This window comes from Ornithodoros turicata, chromosome 8 (assembly GCF_037126465.1).
Source record: "Ornithodoros turicata isolate Travis chromosome 8, ASM3712646v1, whole genome shotgun sequence".
NCBI lineage: Eukaryota > Metazoa > Arthropoda > Arachnida > Ixodida > Argasidae > Ornithodoros > Ornithodoros turicata.
Window position 1 is genome coordinate 1134200 of NC_088208.1, and position 20434 is coordinate 1154633.

Sequence of the window (20434 nt, forward strand, 5' to 3'; positions counted from 1 at the left end):
TGCCATCATCAAAATACTTCAGAAATTTGGACTCAGCCGTGGTGGCAGCACCTCCAGACAGTATGAAACATCCTGTGGAAAAACTGTAGGCAGTTCGTACTAAAAAGAAAATAAAAAACAAAAGACGTGGATGTAGCGTCAGGTAAGGTACTCAAATGGTGTCGGTATGCATAACTTGTTAATTAAACTCTTCATAGTGAAGAAGGGTATCGCATAAGCACTTAAACTGAAATGCTTCTGCTTCGTTTCTGGACCTCTCAACACTATGCTCAATGGGTTAATTCCTTGAGCAAAACAGGGGAGAACTGTATGTAAACTGCAACAATATGTGAGGTAGTGATTATACAAGGAAAGGGAGAACAGAAACGCGGCGCTGAACTTTTCGGCAAGTGCTTTACATTTGGGAACAGTGATGTGTGCAGCGAAAAAGAACTGTCTCACGTTTCATGGTACTGCAGATCCACTCAACACTCAACGAAGTGTTTTATTTTGGCTCTGCATTGTCGCAATCATGAGGTCAGCGCGGAGAGATTCGATCCAGTTCTGAGGTTTGCTATGCCATGATGTCAGCGTGGATGGACGCAGATTTAGGTCCAACAGCACTGAAGCTCAAATTAACGTTTACATGTACAGAGGTGAACATAGGTTTCAATACTCTGTCGATGCACGTTTGCTCTCCGTGGAGTCGTCCGTACTCCCTCCTAGGTCCAATGTTCACGTCTCGACACAATCCGATACTCCCGTGGCATTGTGATCGCCTGGTACTTGCGCGCTTACGCTGGGTGTCTTCGTGTCTTTCTCACAGGTGAAAGCTGTTTGGATCCCCTGCTTCACCTTTCCTCCTCGCAAAGCGCGCGTCTGCAGCTCGCGTGCTTTGCGAGGAAGAAGCGCGTGCCGCCCGCACCTGCGTCTGTTTCACCACCAGAGAGTTTTGGCGCTTTAAATTGTTAGAGTTTTCGACCTAGAACGCTGTACGTAGCTTCAGTGCTTTCGGTTAGGCATCGTGTAGCGGTTTGGTACATTTTCGGAAGATGTCTGGCGAAAGGACTTTCACCTGTGTGAAAGACACACAGGCATCAACCTCAGACCTCGAAGTTCTTCGCGCTGATCTCATGGCTGCTGCCGACGCCACCGAATGGTTGTGACAATACAGAGCCAAAACAAACACTTCGTGGATTGTTGACTGGAGTGTGCAGGACTGCGAAAGGTGAGTCAGTTCTTTACAGCTGCTTTTCCGCAACTGAAACTCAATTGTTCAAACGCCCTATCGCATGGACGTTTAGTGTCTTTCGTGTTCTCCTTTCCTTTATCAATGCCTCATCTGTTCCTAGGTTTTGCAGCTCTCCCCTCTTTTTTCTGAAGGAATCTAGTTATGCTGAACTGTCCTGTCAGCGATAATATCGTAGCGGAAAAGACTCCCGTATCAACATATCTCGATATGATGCTGTAGTACCGCAATCCTAAACTATGGGCGAGACGCGGAGCAAATTCTTCTGAATAAGTTCTCTGCCGACTTCCAACACGGAGAAATTTCGTGAAATGCTGCGCCACAACGTACATACCAATTTCTGAGTCAACTGTGCCCCTTTTTTCACTTCGAGAAGTTTGAAAACTTTCGCATACCGACGCCATATATTTGAACACCCTTCCTCACACAACCCCTACATGGGCATTTTTAGTTTTTAGTTTTTTTTTTCTGTGTGTGTTTTTGCTTTCATTCAACCTGCCTACAATAATTTCTCTGCAGGATGGTGTTTCATACCGTCTGGAGGTGCCGTCACCACAGTCGAAATAAAACCACACAGCGTCTCAACAGGCTGTCAGGCAAGGGTCGACATAAAAGTAAAGAAGCTGAACAGGCACACCAAGAGGAGAGACCCATATCTTCGTGAAGACCCCCCTCTGCCTGGAATTATAAAGATCGAAGCAGGCCACAACCACAGTACAAAATGCGCTGATGCTCTGAGATTCCTTCGTTTTGAGCCTGAAACGAAGGCCAAATTTCTGAAGTACTTTGATGATGGCATGACACCAGCTGAAGCCATCAAACTTCATGAGAGCAACCTCTTAATCGAAGGTGGTATCACAGCATTGGCAAATGGTGCACTGAACCCAATCCCTGCTACTGTGTACTACTGGCACAAAATTTGGCGCGCAGAAAACTTTTGTCCTGTAGTGGACCCCCTATCGGAGCTGGAGGAGAAAATTCCACTATACAAAGAACAAGGTGAAGAGCACGTGGCATCACATTTTAACTAGCAGATCCTTGAAGTGTGCAGTACGAAGCTGAGGATGGACTGTGTTTTGTCATCAGCTTTTCGCTTCTCGTGTGTATCTGCAAACTTTCAGTTGCAAAGCGTTTTTCTGTTCATCCCGTCTATTCTTACCAACCTCTTTCTTGCAATTTTCACTGAAATAGTGCTGCCAGCAAAAGTATAGGCTTTCCTCCAAGGTCAAACAAACTTGGGAAACATGTTGTAATAAAAACGTTGTAGTTGCATATATCCAGGGAAATTTTATGCAGCCAATACACAGCAGCATACCATATAGTTCAAAAGAAGGTGCAATCTCCCAGAGGGAGACGGGTTAGAGGTTGTATATCAAGGTTGAAAATATTTCATCATTTTGTGTCATACTAGCTAATGCAGTCCCAATATATTGGCACTGAAATGAGAAGCTCCTATAGTCGTAGTTACTGATTGTCCATCTAATCTTATTCACGTCCTGATAGGCACTGACGTGACACTCTCAAGGTCTGCAGACAGCAGCATGTGGGCAGCTCTGATAGTGACTCCAATCATGAGACGAACACAGCAACTGATGACATCAAGAGAGATCACCTTCATCGACTCTACTTCATCGTGCGATGGGATGCACACTACTACCACGTTGCTACTGGCTGCAACCAATGCTGGGGCCATACCCATTGCTGTCCTCCTGCACAACTCCCAGACCACAGAAGGCTACCAGATTGCATTCGGCCTACTCAAGGGGGCATACCCACACTGCTGTGGAGGTCAAGAGGCAATATACTGTCACACACAGGATAAAACATGAATCCAACTAAGGTTCTTACACATCAGTTTCACGGACATTAAGATCCATCCCCTTCACCTTGCCTCTCTCCAACTGATGGGGAGAGCAGACACTCCTATCAAATTTTACGTCTCAGTTTCATCAAGTTTTCTCTGCCTGTTGCTGAATTCTGAGTAGTTGCAGTTACAAATGCACTTGGTGTCACTGTTGATGGATGTGCTTGGAATATGGTGCTTCTCTCAATCTTTCAATTTTCCATATTTCATTGCCAATGGTCCTTCACTTTGATTTGTCAGATAAGATCTTATATATAAGTCATCAGTCAGATAACAAAAGGTGAACATGAAGTAAAAGACATAACATGCCTTTCTGCTAGGCACCGAACGCCTTCATGACTGACAATTCGTCAGCAGAGAAGGATGCTTTGCGCATGGTATGGCCCCAAGGAACACAGCTTCTCACTTCCATGTCTTGCAAGCGGAGTGGAGGTGGCTCACATCCACAAAGAACGGGGTGCCACGGGAAGACAGACAGAAGCTGATGACGTCTTTCAAGCAGGTTTGTGAGACGTGATTCCCTTTGTTGTAAACACGGCATCAGTACCTTACATGGGATGTACCATTGTGCATCACTGCGGTGAACAAAGTCAATCAATCAATCAACCAATCAGTCAAAGTGGGCGGGCCCTGGAAGGCATGCGGGATTGTGCTCGGTGCCTCATCCAGGATGTGGTACGTTGGCAGTTTTCCTTGCTGCTGCCAGTCTGCAGTGCTTCGTTCTGTCAAGACTGAACGGGACTGGATATGCTTGTGCAATAGAGCTAGACAGGAAATTAACAGCAGTGTGGCACTATAGCAAAAGTACTATACGCACTTCCTTCTTCTCTGGAAAACCACACTTTCTGCAAAGTTCAATGAAGTTGTTGATGAGAACGAAAATTGCATTATGATCGTCTCCATATATACCACTATAGACACGTGCGAATATTTGAATATTCGTTGAAATAATGATATGTTCGATTCGAACTTCGAAAATTATTCAAATGATCCGCCAGCTGTTCTACCTGGAAAGTAGGCTCCACCTAACCCATGTGTGTACTGCAGAAAGCCCACTTTACAACTGGCATGCATTGGTTCAGAAAAAAAGGGAAAACTATCTTTTGTGGGGAGTGTTTGTTCTGTGTCAGGTGTCAGATACATGTCAGGTACATGTTTGTTTTCTGTGTAACTGAATATTCTCTGCATGAAAAAAAGCTGTCATTTCCAAAGCCCGTTGGGCACTCCCCCACTTGTACAATACTTCTACAGTTATGCAGAGGTGCACGCGGGTACGAGAAAACAGGGGAGGTACCTACACATTTTTCCGATTTGTGGGTGGAAGGTTGACATCGCTGCGGGTTGTGGGTGAAATGCGAGTGCACCAGCAAACGTCCGCGGCTATTCCTGCATTACCTGAACATCGTTAATACCAGTCCTTTCTCAGGCTTAATATAAACAGGAATACCTCTAAATGTATTAATTTGTTAGCTCATTGACAATTTTTGAGATGCAAGCACACCGATTTAGGCATTAAAGTTCGATTTTAGGCTCAACAGAGTTTAGTCAGCATTTGGCCCGACGGCTGCAGAAAAGTTCTAGTTATTTGCTTTTCCAGTGCAGACTTTCTGAATTGTATTCAACTTGAACATTATTCACCTAAAGGCAACGTGCAAACTGAGACTGTACGGCTCAGGTAGGAAACGTTCACTGAACAGCTAGACCATAAAGAGACACGTCGACCACGCGTTGCTGTAGGAACAGCACGTTACAAGCACAGTTTTCAGACATGCCGGCGTAAGCTCCAGCACTTGTCAAGCGCGAGCTTGTAAGTAAAAAAAAGGAGCACTCCGCATTCATTGACCAGCATTTAAGTTCGCAACGGTAACATCAGAGAGAGTACCAGTGTGAACTTAAATGCTGGAATGTCCAAACAAAAGCTGACTCTAGCTTGGCATGGCTGACTCAGTTCCAGCTGGTACAGCAGTTACTGAAGCCACACTTTCAAATCTCAAAAATGAAACTCTCAGACTTTTCTGTAAGACATGTTGCAGTTTTTACACAGCTCTGTCGTTCACAGGACCTCCTGTGAGCAATATGTGCGGTTTGGGCATTTTACAACAGAACGTCGATATTCAAGACATAGACGCCAAAATAGACGCTAATGTCGAAATGTGCCTTTATAGGCACAAGAAGATCATCACTATGGCATTCCCTGTCACGTAAATCGTGCTCTAGTATCGAAAAGGCGCCAATATACTGTCAATAAAAAAAATGGGTATATACCTAAAGATCTGAGGTCTAGTCATGAGCCCACTGTTGGTAATGCCTTGACATTGCATTTCATGAAATATATGCGTTATGGAGCTGCCATTACCTCCTCAGAATAGTTGTGGGTAACTGCGGGTAGTGCGGGTGTGCCTGCAATTTCCAAGTACAGGTGGCACATGTGCCAATTTGAACACTCATTACACACCTCTAGTTATGAATTGCGTATTCTGCTTTTATTTGTCACATGGGTATGGTACATAAGCATTTCCAAATTTCAGACATGAAATACTAGCTTGAAACATTCCTTGACCAGAGTCTCATGATTGTGACCCACATGAGAAAAATTATCTTACAAGTATGTATTGACAATTCGTATTCGATTCAAAACCTATTTGATTCGAATTGGACATTATTAGTTCGTATTCTACTGGAAAACAAAAGTTACACTTTGCACATGCCTATTATTCAATATTAGTAGTACAACTATCGTTGTCGGTATCCCTATTAAACAGAACAAAGCACACAGCTTCCCCTATGCAAAATTTCTATTCTTCCCCCAGGTGTACTATACGATAGCATATTAATAGCATGGTATGCATTCCATGCTGCACGTGAGGTGGTGCTGATGCTGATTTCCTGGTGCTGTCTTCCAGCAAGAAAGCAACATTTAACATAGTAAGAGGGCTCACCTTATTCAGCGGCAGCCTGCCAGAGACCACCGTTGAAAACGTGAACTTAGCATGGCGCTGCCTAATTTTCACATCCAGCTTATGAGCAGTGCACCAAACTGTTGGTGTGATGTAGATGGCGACAATGACGTCCTAATGCTTCCATTCATTCACCATAGAAATTAGTGTGAGCTTAAAGCTTGCATGCTCTAGCTTTGGATGCTGGGAACCACCACAAGCAAGGGACCTTGCGCTACAGGTCGGAAAAAGTGGTAAGTGGAATAATGGTAATTGTGCTAATCTCATGTCCATGTGAAACAACTACGACCGTGGGTGGCACTGCGCAGCAATAATTATGGTCACCGCCGAAGCATTCGGCAAAAAACTGTCTGGAACTTAACATTGGAGGTTCACGAGCCACTAATGATAAGTGTAATTCAATCTTTTTTACAGATCCTCTATGCGGATTGTACAGACAAGCTGGAGGTGGCAATTGCCAATCTGAGACAGCTCTCCCACGATAGGTACACCTCCAGAGTGGTGGCCTTCCTCAGCAGGAAGGAGGAGTGTGTGTCTCTGTTCAGGGAAGGAGTCTTGACACGAGGGCACGAACAACTTTGCGGAGGCATCGATCCGCATACTGAAGGATATAGTCCTCTGCCGGACGAAAGCGTTCAATGCAGTTGCACTGGCAGAGTTTGTTGCAGAAGTGTGGGAAAAGTATTATCAGATGCGGATACTGAAACACGCCCACAACCGGGTTGCATCCCACAGCTTGTTGTACAGCTTGGGACAAAAGTTTACGGAACACGGCACTTGCGTATTTCATTATCAGAACGGCCCCCTGCTAGCTATCAGGGAGAGATCGAATAAGAAACGGGTGACCGGCTGTTATATCCATCTCTCAGTATGTGTGTCCACTCCTCCTTGCTGCTAGGGTGTCGCTCCAATGGAGAAATGTGACAACCCGATGTTCCGTAAACTTTTGTCCCAAGCTGTACGACAAGCTGCTCCAAAGGCTTCCAGATGAGGCTGCAGCATCAGTTGTGCAGCTGGGCACAACATTTACAGTGTTCCAGGCAAAGCTGGCAGTGGGAGGACATATGAGGTGTGTGCTGAGCTGGGTACATGCACTTGCTACAGCGGCATCCAGGGCGCATTCTGTAAGCACCAGGCGCTCGTGTACAAGGTGTATGGCGGAAGCTTCCCGAACGCTCCGGTGTTAACTGCTGCAGACCGACACAGACTTGGAGAACTTACCCTGGGAGAGGAATGTCCACCAGCATCGTTCTTCTCGGAGTTCCGTGGCACAGAGAATGACTCCGACAGCCAAACAGACCTTCACAGCACAGGCCTCTTCGAGGGTCACACATTGGAGCCCGGAACAGGAGACAACACCCTATCTGATGACATACAGCCATGTACCTCGGGACACAGCCAGATTGCGGGGGTGTGTATTATACTTATAAACTAGATTGAGAATGGAAAGGGGAGGGGGGTAAGCATGCCACTGGTTCCAGACATGAATGCTTTCCTTCCTATCTTCGCAGGTGCAAAATGATGACCTGGCGACTTTCAGGAGAGAACTGGACCGCCTAATAGACCTGGCTGCAATAGATCCAATGTTGTCAGAGAAGTTTCAAAGGACGGGCGAGCAGCTTCAGCGTATTACGACACAAGGTGGTGCAGCAGAGCTGTTGTTCAAGATACGTGCTGTCGTGGCAGGTAGGACAAGAAGGGGTGGCCGCATTCGTGTGCAGCCTACGGCAATTTCCAGGCGCCGTACTGGCGTAACAAGAGGATCAAGACGCATACCAGCAGGCCGTCCCCCGAGCGAGCTCCCGTCCAAAAGGCAGAAAAGACTCCACAAAATAGGACTCGCCATACAAGCAAACGTGCCACCAGCAAAGTGACATGGCCAAGGCCATTAGCTTAAGCATGCTGCAACGTACTAAATAATTTGTCTCTACCTGATGCAGAAGTCGGAAAAAGTAATTTCTTCTTTTTAATTTTGGGAGGTGCGACGTCATGGTGAGAGCCAGGAAGCTGAAGGGATTTTGCTGCTGGAGAAAGCTTGCTTCCAGGCATACTTTCGAGTCTAAGGAATTCGGTGCTGCTTGCTTGTGTTGGCAACGATGTCATCTGTGCTCATCGCTTTCTGTTGTGGTCATTGGGAGCCCTGTAAAGCTTTGGGAGCTTACAAGCGCACATACTGTCGAAAGTCAAGCTCGATAAACATGTCACAGAGGATTCTGCGAGAAGCTAATCTGTGTGATCAGTGGGTGAAGGTGCTTCTGGAACACGGAAAAACTGTTCAAGATGCAGGCCCCTTTGTCAGCCCTGGGCGGTTCACGAAGGAATCGTACAAATACAGTATAGGTCTGACGGTGACGCTCGGTTTACGGATGAGGTTGACCCGCCTGTGGTCAAATGCTGTACCTACAGTATTAGGTTGGAAATAGAGATTATATGGAGGCATCAAGGCACTATCCAGATGAAAAAAGTCTTCAAAATCTCTTTCCAACCCACCAAGCGTGGTGTCAAGTGACAGTGAAAGGGACGCTTGTGTCGTTGCTAGGACACTGAAGACTCGATGCATACGAAACCCATTCCTACATGACGTCTTCGAGAACTGGGCCTTTTGTGATGACGTGATTGCGACAACTTAAAAAAAAACTGAGGAAAATTTCACTGATTTTGCTGAACGTGGTGATAATTTGTGTGTGGAATCTCTGACCTGCGTTCTCTCATTTGACGACATAAACTAAGTATCGGTTTCGTGACTGTGTAGTGGCACTTTAATGCTGTGATAGCTTTGTTTGCAGAACTGTAACATGACTTATCCAAGTTCACTGCTGTTACGGATGCACAGATATATGGGGGCTCCTCTTTCACTGGTGGTGACAAAGACACATCTGTGTTTGACTCGCTCCAAATAACTGTTGCTGGCCTTGTTAAAGCCTAGTTATCCCATATTATGTACAGATGACTTGTCTAGCCTACCACGTCATGACCGAAGCAACAAATCCTAATCACTAAAGCAGGAATGACAGAAGTTGAGTCTGTGCTTCATTTCATTGCCTTCCACACCCCCTTTGTAGAAAGGAGTTAAATTCAGCTATCCTATTTCCAGAATGGTCCGCTATGAATCTGGGCCAGATCCAGGCTCGTCCGAGGCCAGGAACCAGCCCAGTAATCCAGCCTGGGAAATCGGGTGGAATATTTGCTGGGGATGATGGCGTAGTTTAAATAACAACATAACTGCAACATAAATTGTGGGTTCAGCAGCATCTAATTGAGATTGCTGCCAAGTGTGTAGTTGAATCATTGATATCAATAGGCAAATCACCAGGAGGCAGACCTATTGATCCTTGCTCACAATTCTGTAATTGTCACTGCATATACCTAGAAACCAGGGCATCAAGGGGTAATGCCAGCCACGAAATTGATTACGCTGGAGACATAACACAGGTCACCGTCATCCCTTGGTGCACCGCCTAGAGAAGGTGGTAAAGCTTACACCCACTTCAGCCAGCCACCCACGCACTTGGTTATAAAATGTGATGACAAATACACTCTTTATTATGAATGCGTATCTTTAATATATATATATATATATATATATAGCTGAAATGAAAATTGAAACACAGACTACGAAGGTACGGGAAGTAAGAAAAAAGGGGATAATTTATTTACATTTAAGATACTTGGAGTGCTAAAAGGGTTGTCGACGTTTACATATATTCGCGGTCGTCCGAACCCCATTCACCAAGTATGTATATATATATATATATATATGTTGTTTCCCGATCAAGAGGCAGCTAACCTGCAAAGAGGGTACGTTTCGTGTTCAACCCATTCCCAACAGACGCCGATTCCGTTCTTCACGCTGCTTCAGTCGAGGCAAGTAACAATATTTCAGTTAAAACAGCGAACACTTTTTTATGCCAGCAAAGCTATTGCCAGCGCGCGAAAGGCGGAAAGCACCTCGACATGCCTCTACCTTTCTCTTTCCTTCTTAGCTCTGTGCGACCTCCGAACGGAGAATATTCAAACCCCTCAAGGACAAGGAAGAAGATACTCAGCACAGGGGTGGCATCCAATGTATTCCTCCGTGGACGAAAGCGTGCTGGGCGAACGCAATGCATCCTGGACAGGTCCTGGTCGCACGTCACAGCAAACGTCAAGGCGCACGTGACCTTAAAGATGGCGGCGCCCGTGATCGGCGGCCAAACCGTTTGTAAACAATGCGGTTGTTGTTTCTGGACGACGTTATGGATGTTTTTCGATCACGGTAATTATTTTTATTCGATAATCTTACAGTAAAACGCGCAGTTTTGCACACAAAGCCTCGTATTGTTGACCTACAAAGATGTGATGACGACTGCGCGTTAAGACTTACCGAGCCGATGCCATGTACTTAAACTAAGGAGAAATGGGCTACCATGTTGCGGAAGAAGCACCGCATAGTTTACGCTAGCAAAATACGGTAATCTCTTGGTGTTATGACGGCGAAAATATGTCGGTAAGCGGCAAAACGACATATAAACAAAGTCACATGACCTGAAAATGACGTTTTCTATGACGTGCGACCAGGACAAGATGGCAGTTTTGCCAAAAGCACCGGCTTGAGGGTAGTTACAACAATGGCGGGTTTGTGTCACCCCTGTGATACTCAGTCCCTCGCGCAGGCCACAAATCGCGTGTCGCGGCCAGGCGTATTATCGCAGCAGGTTTCCCTTGCGTTAACTCACGTTAAGAGGTGCGTGCATGCTTTGCCGCAAAATGTCGTTATATTGCCACGAACCATCGTCGCGAAACTTCCAGGGCAGGCACGAAACGGTATATCTCATCCCGGCGCATGCTGAAGAAGAAGCAAGAAGCTTCCAACACATCGACTGCTCTCTGGCAAACGCACGTGCTGTTTCTAGACTTTTCGGCGCGAAGCTTAAATGCTTGTGCGCTGCAAGCTGGAGCATTCATTCTTTGGACTCAGTTGTGTTCAGAGAGCTATCACTCTTGTGCTTTTGCTACCAAGTAGTCTAATAAACCGTTTGCTGTTTATTCGAAGACTCGCCGGCCCATTTCGCTTCGTGACATTTCTGGTGGAGGTGCGGGGCATTCCTTGTCCAACGGCCTGGAAGACCAACTGCGACAAAGCAGAAGACAGCTTGGTCTGCCTGCTGAATTCGGTCCATTAGAACCCCTTAAACGCAAGAAGAAGATGACTGGGGAGACCAGTACCCAAGTGCCGCAACCTGTTGCCACGCCCATAGCCCCTGCACGGTCGCCGAAGACATTCAGCGGGGAGTATTACGACGACGTGGACGATTGGGTCGATCACTATGAGCGGATCGCCAAGTTCAACAACTGGAGTGACGACCAGAAGCTCGTCAACGTCTTTTTCTCCCTGGAAGGCACTGCGAAGACATGGTTCGAGAACCGGGAGACTTCGCTCACGTCCTGGGACGTCTTCAAAAGCAAACTCCGCGAGGCGTTCGCTTTTCAACAACGAGCTGAACGCGCTGAACATCTGCTCCAGAGACGGATCCAGCTGCCAAACGAAACGTTACCGGCTTCGTCGAAGATGTGTTGCGGCTCTTACGGCGAGCTGACCCCAAAGCATCCGAGGAGAAGAAGGTTCAGCGACTCATGAGGGGCGTAAAAGAAGAAATTTTTCGCGCCCTGTCCCGGGATCCACCCGCCACGACCGACGCTTTTCTGGACGAAGCCGTCCGCATTGAGAGGACCCTGCTCTCTCGCGCTACCGTCAACGAACGACACCAGGGCTACGAGGCTTTCTCCACGACCGCTGGCCTCGACGTCGGATCGCTCAGACAGCTGATTCGAGAGGTGGTACGCGAGGAAGTATGAGCTCTCCTCTGTCCTGAGAAGGCTCAAGACCCTTTGTCTTCGATCGGTGCGATCATCAAGGACGAGGTTCAGCAGGCAATCCAGACATCGTCAACCGCCAACCCCGACGCCGAAGTACCGAGACCAACCTACGCCGGCGCTGTGAGACAGGTGCCACCTACTCGTCCGTCGTACTACGGAAACCGTTGGACGCCTCCTCGGCCTGTCCAACCTACTCCCAGCGTCCCGCCACACTCTCAGCCGTTTCGCAAAACGGACGTTTGGCTGACTCAGACCGCGACTCAGGCGACTTCAGACCGCTCTGCTACCATTGCGGAGAGGCCAACCACGTCTATCGCCGATGTCCCTACCGACGACTTGGCCTTCGCGGTTTTTCAACCGACGCCCCCCGCCCCCAGCGCGGTAGTCGCCCCGCCGCAATTGAAGACTATCTACGGCAGCAGAATGCTTCTGCTGGCTCGCGACGCGACCTGTCCCCGAGCGTCCCCCACCGCAGCAGGTCGCCAGGAAGAGCACGTTCACCGTCACCGGCAAGACGACCTGTGTGGCGCAGCCCTAACCGGGAAAACTGAAGACTGCAGCTCCGGGAGGTGAAGCTGCGGATCGACGACAAGTTAAAATTCCTCCAACTCGACGAACAGCAACGCAGCACCAACACGACGCTCGAAAAATTACCAATAACCTGAAAATACTCATCGACGGCCATGAGATGATTGCGTTAATCGATACCGGAGCCGACGACTCTGTTATAAGTCGTAGGTTGGCTAAGAAGCTTCGCAAGGTGCGAACGAAGTGGGATGAGCCTAACATTGGCACTGCTGGTGGACACGTCGTAACACCGACTGGCCGATGCACGGCAGTCATACAAGTGTGTGACATCCAGTACGTCGTCAGCTTTGCCGTCTTGCCGAACTGCCCACGGGATGTAATACTCGGAATGGACTTTCTAGTCGAAAACGAAGCAATCATCGACTTCACAAATGGTTATCTCTTTTAAAACGCCGGAAACAGCAGAAGACAAGTGGTGGGCACGAATAACCCCGGAGAAACGCGCAAACACGGACGTAACCGTTGTGACGACTCAGCACGTCAACCTGCCTCCCTTGTCGTCAGTCCTTGTGACCGCTACGTGCGAGAGAGCACCGACTGGCTGTTTGTTGGCTGAAGGCAACACGCAACTTCTCCTCGAACGAGGAATTGGGATAGCAAGAGGAATTGTGCCCGTAAGAAACGGAATATTCGAACTCCTGGTCACAAATTTTCGCCCGGAGCCACAACACCTGGCGAACGGCACGAAGACAGCCGCAATCGTAGACCAATACTCCACCGCGGATGTTTGCCTGAGGGACACTGCTCGCATCGCGGTCACCACGGAACACGAGGCCGAACATTTCGACGTAAACCCTCAACTCAATACAACTCAAAAGCAAACCCTTCTCCAGATGCTCAACGATTTCAGTGACTGCTTCGCTGCATCGTCGAAAGTAAGACAAACGCCCATTGCGAAGCACCGCATCATCGTCGACGAAAAGGCCCGTCCAATTCACCGCATGCCGTACCGGGTCTCCTGCAAAGAGCGAGAAACGATCCGAACGCAAGCAGAAGAGATGCTAAGAGATGACATTATCCAGCCGTCGACCAGTCCGGGGGCATCGCCGGTGGTACTAGTGAAGAAGAAGGACGGAACACTCAGGTTCTGCGTCGACTACCGGAAACTCAATGAGATAACGAAGAAGGACGTCTACCCGTTACCGCGCATCGACGACACGCTCGATCGCCTTTCAAACGCAAATTTTTTCTCTTCCATGGACCTCAAGACGGGGTACTGGCAAATTGAAGTCGACGAACGGGACCGTGAGAAGACTGCCTTCGTCACTCCGGATGGATTTTACGAATTCAAGGTTATGCCTTTCGGCCTTTGCACAGCACCAGCGACGTTCCAGCGTGTTATGGATACAGTTCTCTCCGGGTTGAAGTGGCAAACCTGCCTGGTGTACTCGACGACGTTGTCGTCTTCGCAAGAACATTCGAAGAACATGTTGAACGGCTAAAGCGGGTCCTCGAGGCTATCAGAACTGCAGGGCTGACGTTGAAGCCTCAGAAGTGTCGATTCGGCTACGAGGAACTCAGATTTCTCGGCCATCTCGTGAGCAGCGACGGCGTACGCCCCGACCCCGAGAAGACGGCGGCCATCGCAAATTACCGTGTTCCTTCTAACGTGAAAGACGTTCGAAGCTTTCTTGGTCTTTGCGCCTACTACCGACGGTTCATTCCGAACTTTTCAAGAATTGCGTCACCCCTGAATGCCCTCACGAAGGACGGATCCACGTTTATCTGGAGTGAAGCCCAGCAACAGGCGTTTGATGAATTGAAGACGCGTCTACAGACCGCACCCGTGCTTGCCCACTTCGATCCAAACGCCGAAACAGAAATACACACCGACGCAAGCAACGATGGTCTAGGAGCCGTGCTCGTTCAACTTCACGACGGCGTCGAACGTGTCTGCGTTCTGCTTACGCAAGCAGAGCGCTAACCAAGGCAGAGAAGAACTATTCGACGACCGAAAAAGAGTGCCTTGCACTCATATGGGCCATCACAAAGTTGCGCCCCTACCTGTACGGACGGCCGTTCAAGGTGGTAACAGACCACCATTCTCTGTGCTGGCTGGCTGGTTTAAGGGACCCCTCAGGACGCCTAGCGAGATGGAGCCTCCGATTACAGGAGTATGACGTAACCGTCACTTACAAGTCAGGAAGAAAACACAACGACGCCGACTGCCTGTCCCGAGCACCACTTCAGTGACAGGACAACAGCCTCGAGGACGACGACGCCTTCCTCGGTTTAATGAGCGCGACTACCATGTCTACCAAGCAGTATAACGACCCCGAATTGAAGACACTATCTGCAGGGCCGCGCCGACAATGTTCCTCCCATCTTCAGAAGATCACTCCCAAGTTTTTCCCTACGTAATGGTGTTCTCTACAAAGAAAACCACGCACCACAAGGCGCAACGTGGCTTCTCGTTGTGCCTGGGGACATGCGCATCGAGATTCTTGAATCCTGCCACGACGAACCGTCATCAGGTCATTTGGGATACGGCCGGACACTGGCCCGTATAAGGGAAAAGTACTACTGGCCAAAACTGGCCAAGACCGTACACCACTTCGTAAGGACGTGCCGGGAATGCCTACGACGAAAAACGCCGCCGGTACGACCTTCTGGGCACCTTCAGCCAATCGCACCGCCGTCGGCGCCGTTCGAGCAGATTGGGATGGATCTACTCGGGCCCTTCCCACGTTCGTCTTCCGGAAATCGTTGGATAATCGTCGCCACCGACTACTTGACACGCTATGCTGAGACTAAGGCACTTCCACAGGGCACAGCAACAGAAGTGGCGAAGTTTTTCATCGAGAACATCGTACTACGGCACGGAGCTCCGACCGCCTTAATCACCGATAGGGGAACGGCATTTACAAGCAGGCTAACACAAGAAATCCTTCGACTCAGCCACACCGCTCACCGGAGGACAACGGCGTACCATACGCAGACGAACGGGCTCACCGAACGGCTAAACAAAACCCTTGCCGACATGATTTCGATGTACGTCGACGTCGAGCACAAGACATGGGACGAAATACTGCCTTACGTCACGTTCGCCTATAACACGGCTGTCCAGGAAACAACGGGATTCACACCGTTCCGCCTTGCACACGGCCATGACGCATCGACTATGCTGGACGCGATGCTGCCCCACGAACCCAGTGATGTGGAAAACGACGCTCTGGACTTCACACAGCGAGCAGAAGAAGCCCGCCAGCTGGCCAGACTACGGATTGGTCAACAACAACGCGTCGATGAAAGAAGATACAATTTGCGCCGACGAGACGTACGCTTCAGTCCAGGCGACTTGGTATGGGTTTGGACGCCGATTCGACGACGAGGCCTGAGCGAGAAGCTACTGAAGCGGTACTTCGGTCCCTACAAAGTACTTCGACGCATTGGAGACCTGGATTACGAAGTGGTACCTGAGGGCAGCGTTCCCTCTTGACGACACCCGAGGACTGAACTAGTTCACGTTGTCCGACTGAAGCCGTACTACAGTAGCAGGTAGCGCTGAAGACTGGCTGGAAGGAAACAACATGAAAAAAAAAAAAAGAAGGAGAACAAACGGCATCGAGACGATGCCCCGTCTACGGAGGGGGCAATGCCACGAACCATCATCGCGAAACTTTCAGGGCAGGCACGAAACGGTACATCTCATCCCGGCGCATGCTGAAGAAGAAGCAAGAAGCTTCCAGACACATCGCCTGCTCTCTGGCAAACGCACGTGCTGTTTCTAGACTTTTCGGCGCGACGCTTAAATGCTTGTGCGCTCCAAGCTGGAGCATTCATTCTTTGGACTCAGTTGTGTTCAGAGAGCTATCACTCTTGTGCTTTTGCTACCAAGTAGTCTAATAAACCGTTTGCTGTTTATTCGACGACTCGCCGGCCCATTTCGCTTCGTGACAATATCTCGCAGCTAGCTTTTGGTCATGAAGTCTGCTGTGTACCTGTATCAATACCAGATGCTGGTGATATTCTGAGAGCTATCGAGGTTCTTTGATGGCTGATCTTCACGGACGGCGACAAAAGTAAACAAAGGCGCGCTGCCCTGTACACGACGACATATGTCATTTCCTTACTACTGCGTATTCCATTTGCTACCTATTCGGCACGTAAAACCATATGGGCGTCCGCATACTGCTCCTATACACACTCCACAGGCGCCAGCGTAATTAATTTCGTGTTGATGGTGCTTCCAAAGCAAGCAAGCAAAGCATACAAAGCTACCGGCGGTCGCCCGCACAGCGACAGAGGCCGGCAGAGAAACAGAGCCGCTCCGTTCGCGTCTACCTCCTCACTCTCCACCAATCAGTAGCACCCTTTTCCTCCCTGCACTCCGCTCTTTAGCAGATATAAATACGCTCCCGGGACGTATCCGAAATCGAATTGAACATAAGCACGATTGAAAAAAAGAAGATTGGTTGTGACAGTGTAATTCCTGGCGAACTGAAAAAAAGAAGAACACTCACAAATGTAAAATGCCCAGACAACGAGTAAACACTCGTTGTCTCGGCATTTTACATTTGTGAGTGTTCTTCTTTTCGCGTTCTTCTATTCTCGCGTTCTTCTATTCGCCAGCAAATACAACACTCTAGCACTATTGCATCCTCAAAAAGCGCATGCAAGTGATTGTAAACGATATCGCAAATATCTTGTTGATCTCGAATCGAATCCCGCTGCTAGACTCAAATGGTGGCCCGACGGTCCGGTATCGTATTAGGAGATTGCATAATTTGAAGAACGGAACCAAATTCAAGTGTATGTGTACTCATATCAGAATGGGAGTATCCACACTTCCCGTGTTCCGCATCTCGCATTTACTGACAAAGTGCAATTATTAGAATTTGATAATCACTTTTTTTGGTATAAAGAATTTCAGTACCTTGTTGGGTTACAAAAATAGATTTTTTTTTGCGAAAAGTGCACGAGGGGATTTAAAACACAGGAAAACCTAGTGTCACATAGGAGAGTGTGCAAGAATTTTGAGGAGCTTTTGTTGGAGTTCCCTCAGCCAGGTAAGGATGTTCTAAAATTTGACAAGTTTGGTCACTTGTTTGCATTTCCATATATTATCGGACTCGATACAGAGTTTGTCCTCGACCCTAATACGAACGTCAAAAGTGTCGTGCAGAAGCATGTTATGAGTTCCTTGTGCTGCATTCTAATCAGAACCTATGATTCGAAAATACTCGCAAATGAAAAATATTTAGGCTCCGATTCATCTTTGTTGCAGGCAGTCAACGCACCTTCCAGGTCCGTCGACTGCCTGTTGCGTTTTCATAACAAGGTGGTCGATATAAGTCGTTGCCCTGCCCCCATTAAACTCACAGACGAAGAAACTCGTAAACATGTCGTTGCAACGCACTGTGAGTATTGTGATGTTTATTTAGTGTAGGATAAAGGTTCACCATCACGATCACAGTCGTGAAAACAGTGTCAGCAACTGTTTGGCTACCCTTTGTAACGAATGTAACATCAGTTGCAGCAATCACGGCAAAATTCCAGTGCTCATCCAGAACCTTCAATATGACATCAGCTCCCTACTGCATTGCTTCCATGCTTTGAAGTGGAAACACCCACCCAAGCTCATCGCGACGAGTTCGGAGAAGATTCGGAATTTTGAATATGGGAATCATATTCAGGGACACTATGCAATTTTTGAATAGTTCCCTTTCCTGCTTGGTGGATAGTTTGAAGGTGTCAGAAGGAATTGAGGCATTTAAGTGCCTACAGCAGGTGTATGGTAATGACTTTGCACGTTTAACTAGGAAAGGCGTGTACCCTTATTCCTGGATCAAAAGCTTTCAAGTCCACAATGAAGAATGCCTGCCCGCCAAGGAGGGTTTTTATGATGATTTGAATTGAACACACATCAGCGATGATGACTATGCTTTTGCTCGGGAAACATATGATCATTTTGATTGCAAGTCATTGAAAGATTATACTTTGATCTATTTGGAATGTGATGTCCTGCTCCTGTTAGATGTTATGCAGCATCCCAACAACACAGAAACGTCCTGCGACCGTCCCCAGGATGTCAACCCCGGACGACGATGACATCCTCAGGAAGTTATCAACTGGTCCTCCCAGTGTTACCTCCGTGTTAAAGTGGGACTGGGACTCCCGGTCATATCACCTGCACATCCTCAGGGTGTCGACCTGGAACACTCGCAGGACCTTGTGAGGATGACTTCACCTGCAACCACCTGTACCTCATGTTTCTGCGTATAATTTATACGAAACCAGACGCAGTCCTGATAACTTCTCTTTTTCCATACATCTTGATTAACTTCTGCGATACAACCTCACTGTTTGTTTCTAGTACAATTCATAACGGACAACGAGCGCAGCGGTTTAAAGAGAAAGCAGAGAGAAATATAAAAGACGAAAAAAAATCTTTTCAGAGGCACGAAGTCCGAAAAGCCCACTCCGAAAGGTACTAGAATTCTCTTCCGAAGCCAAAACAGACACTGTTTATTGCTGGTAACGCGATCCTCCGTACATTCGAGAGTCCTGCTCGACTGTGACACAAAACGAAGGGTGAGCTATCCATGTTTCTTTCGATTACGCAAAGAAAGAATACTCAAAGTGAGGAATTTTTTTGAACTATTAGATCCGCATCAATGCAAAGTCTATGTTTCTTACTCCTTTTGGTTTGAGACGTTCAGGTAGGAGCTTTGAAAGTCAAAAGCAGTGCTACAGAATCGCGCGTTTCTCTCCATTCCAGAGTAATGCGCTCCATTTATCATAGACAGTCATCCTTTTTAGATACAGAGAATTTTACCCTGGACCACCATTTATTTCAGAAAAATGTCAATCAGGTCCCAGGATCGGCCCAAAAAGAAAACAAATGTGTTTAGAAAGTCTGAACAGGTAAACTAAACAAAGTAAGATTTCTCGTCCCGCTAGCTACCCACAGGGACGGGCACAGGACGTACTTGAATGACTCTTCACGGACAGTCCGAGAGTGTTATCCTTAGGACATCCTGAGGATAACCTCGAAGGACGAGGACACGATGACACTGTGGGGACGTCCTGAGGACCGCGTGTGTTCTTTGGGCCCTATAAAAAAAATGAGGTATGTGATCCAAAAGGATCACCTCACATGTGATTATGACAGTGGGTCTCATTCAGACATGCCTTATTAGATCATATTGAGGTCTTATTGGACCTTTTGAGGTTCCTATTCATTGAGGTCACATTAGATGTTGCTTAGCACTTATGTGGTCCACTCTATGTGGCTTAATGTGGTCTCGCCTGGACAGCTATTCCAGATATCGTGACCACAGGATGTACAGAAGAGAGAAGTAATGAGTTTTTATTAACCTTTATTGGTTTTCAAGGATGACTAGATATCATATCACAGTTTATATGCAAAACTCATCCGCTAGCATTGGGACGAGAAAAAAAAAACGCCCCATTGAAAGGACAAACGAGGATGTAAACCGTACACTGCAAAAACTACAGTGTAATATCAAAACAGGTTCCTTCTTTGTTGTATCAAATATGCACAGTAGAGGTAGTAGTTCGTGCCTTTAGAGACAGCTTAAAAACAAGCTTTTGCCTTTCAAACGGTACACAATAAAGGAACATCTGAATAATTCGGCACTTAATTAATGTTAATCTGGTAAATACAATTAAAACTGTGGTTCGCACTCACTGTTATAAAGAGTATGTGCAGATGACCAATTCTCTGCCTGTGGATAGCTCACAAAAGCTATCAATGACATTTAAATAAATGAATGAATAACATGCCCAAAGTGATGATGTAGATAAACGGACGCACTGGCACAACACACACGAGTTCATTGGCGTCAAGGTGCCAAGACAACTTTCCTCCTTCGCCCTCTTTCTTTTATTCACTCCAAGGCACGTGCCGTTGTTGTGTGGGGAAGACATCCTTTTTAACTGTGTCATTTGAAGAAAAGAAAGAGGATGAAGGAGAAA

At 47.6% G+C, this 20434-nt stretch overlaps 1 pseudogene; it reads left to right on the forward strand.

Annotated features, from left to right (window-relative positions):
- Positions 1-1748: 1748 nt before the first annotated feature.
- Positions 1749-7923, forward strand: LOC135366341 (uncharacterized; annotated as a pseudogene).
- The last annotated feature ends 12511 nt before the right edge of the window (positions 7924-20434 follow it).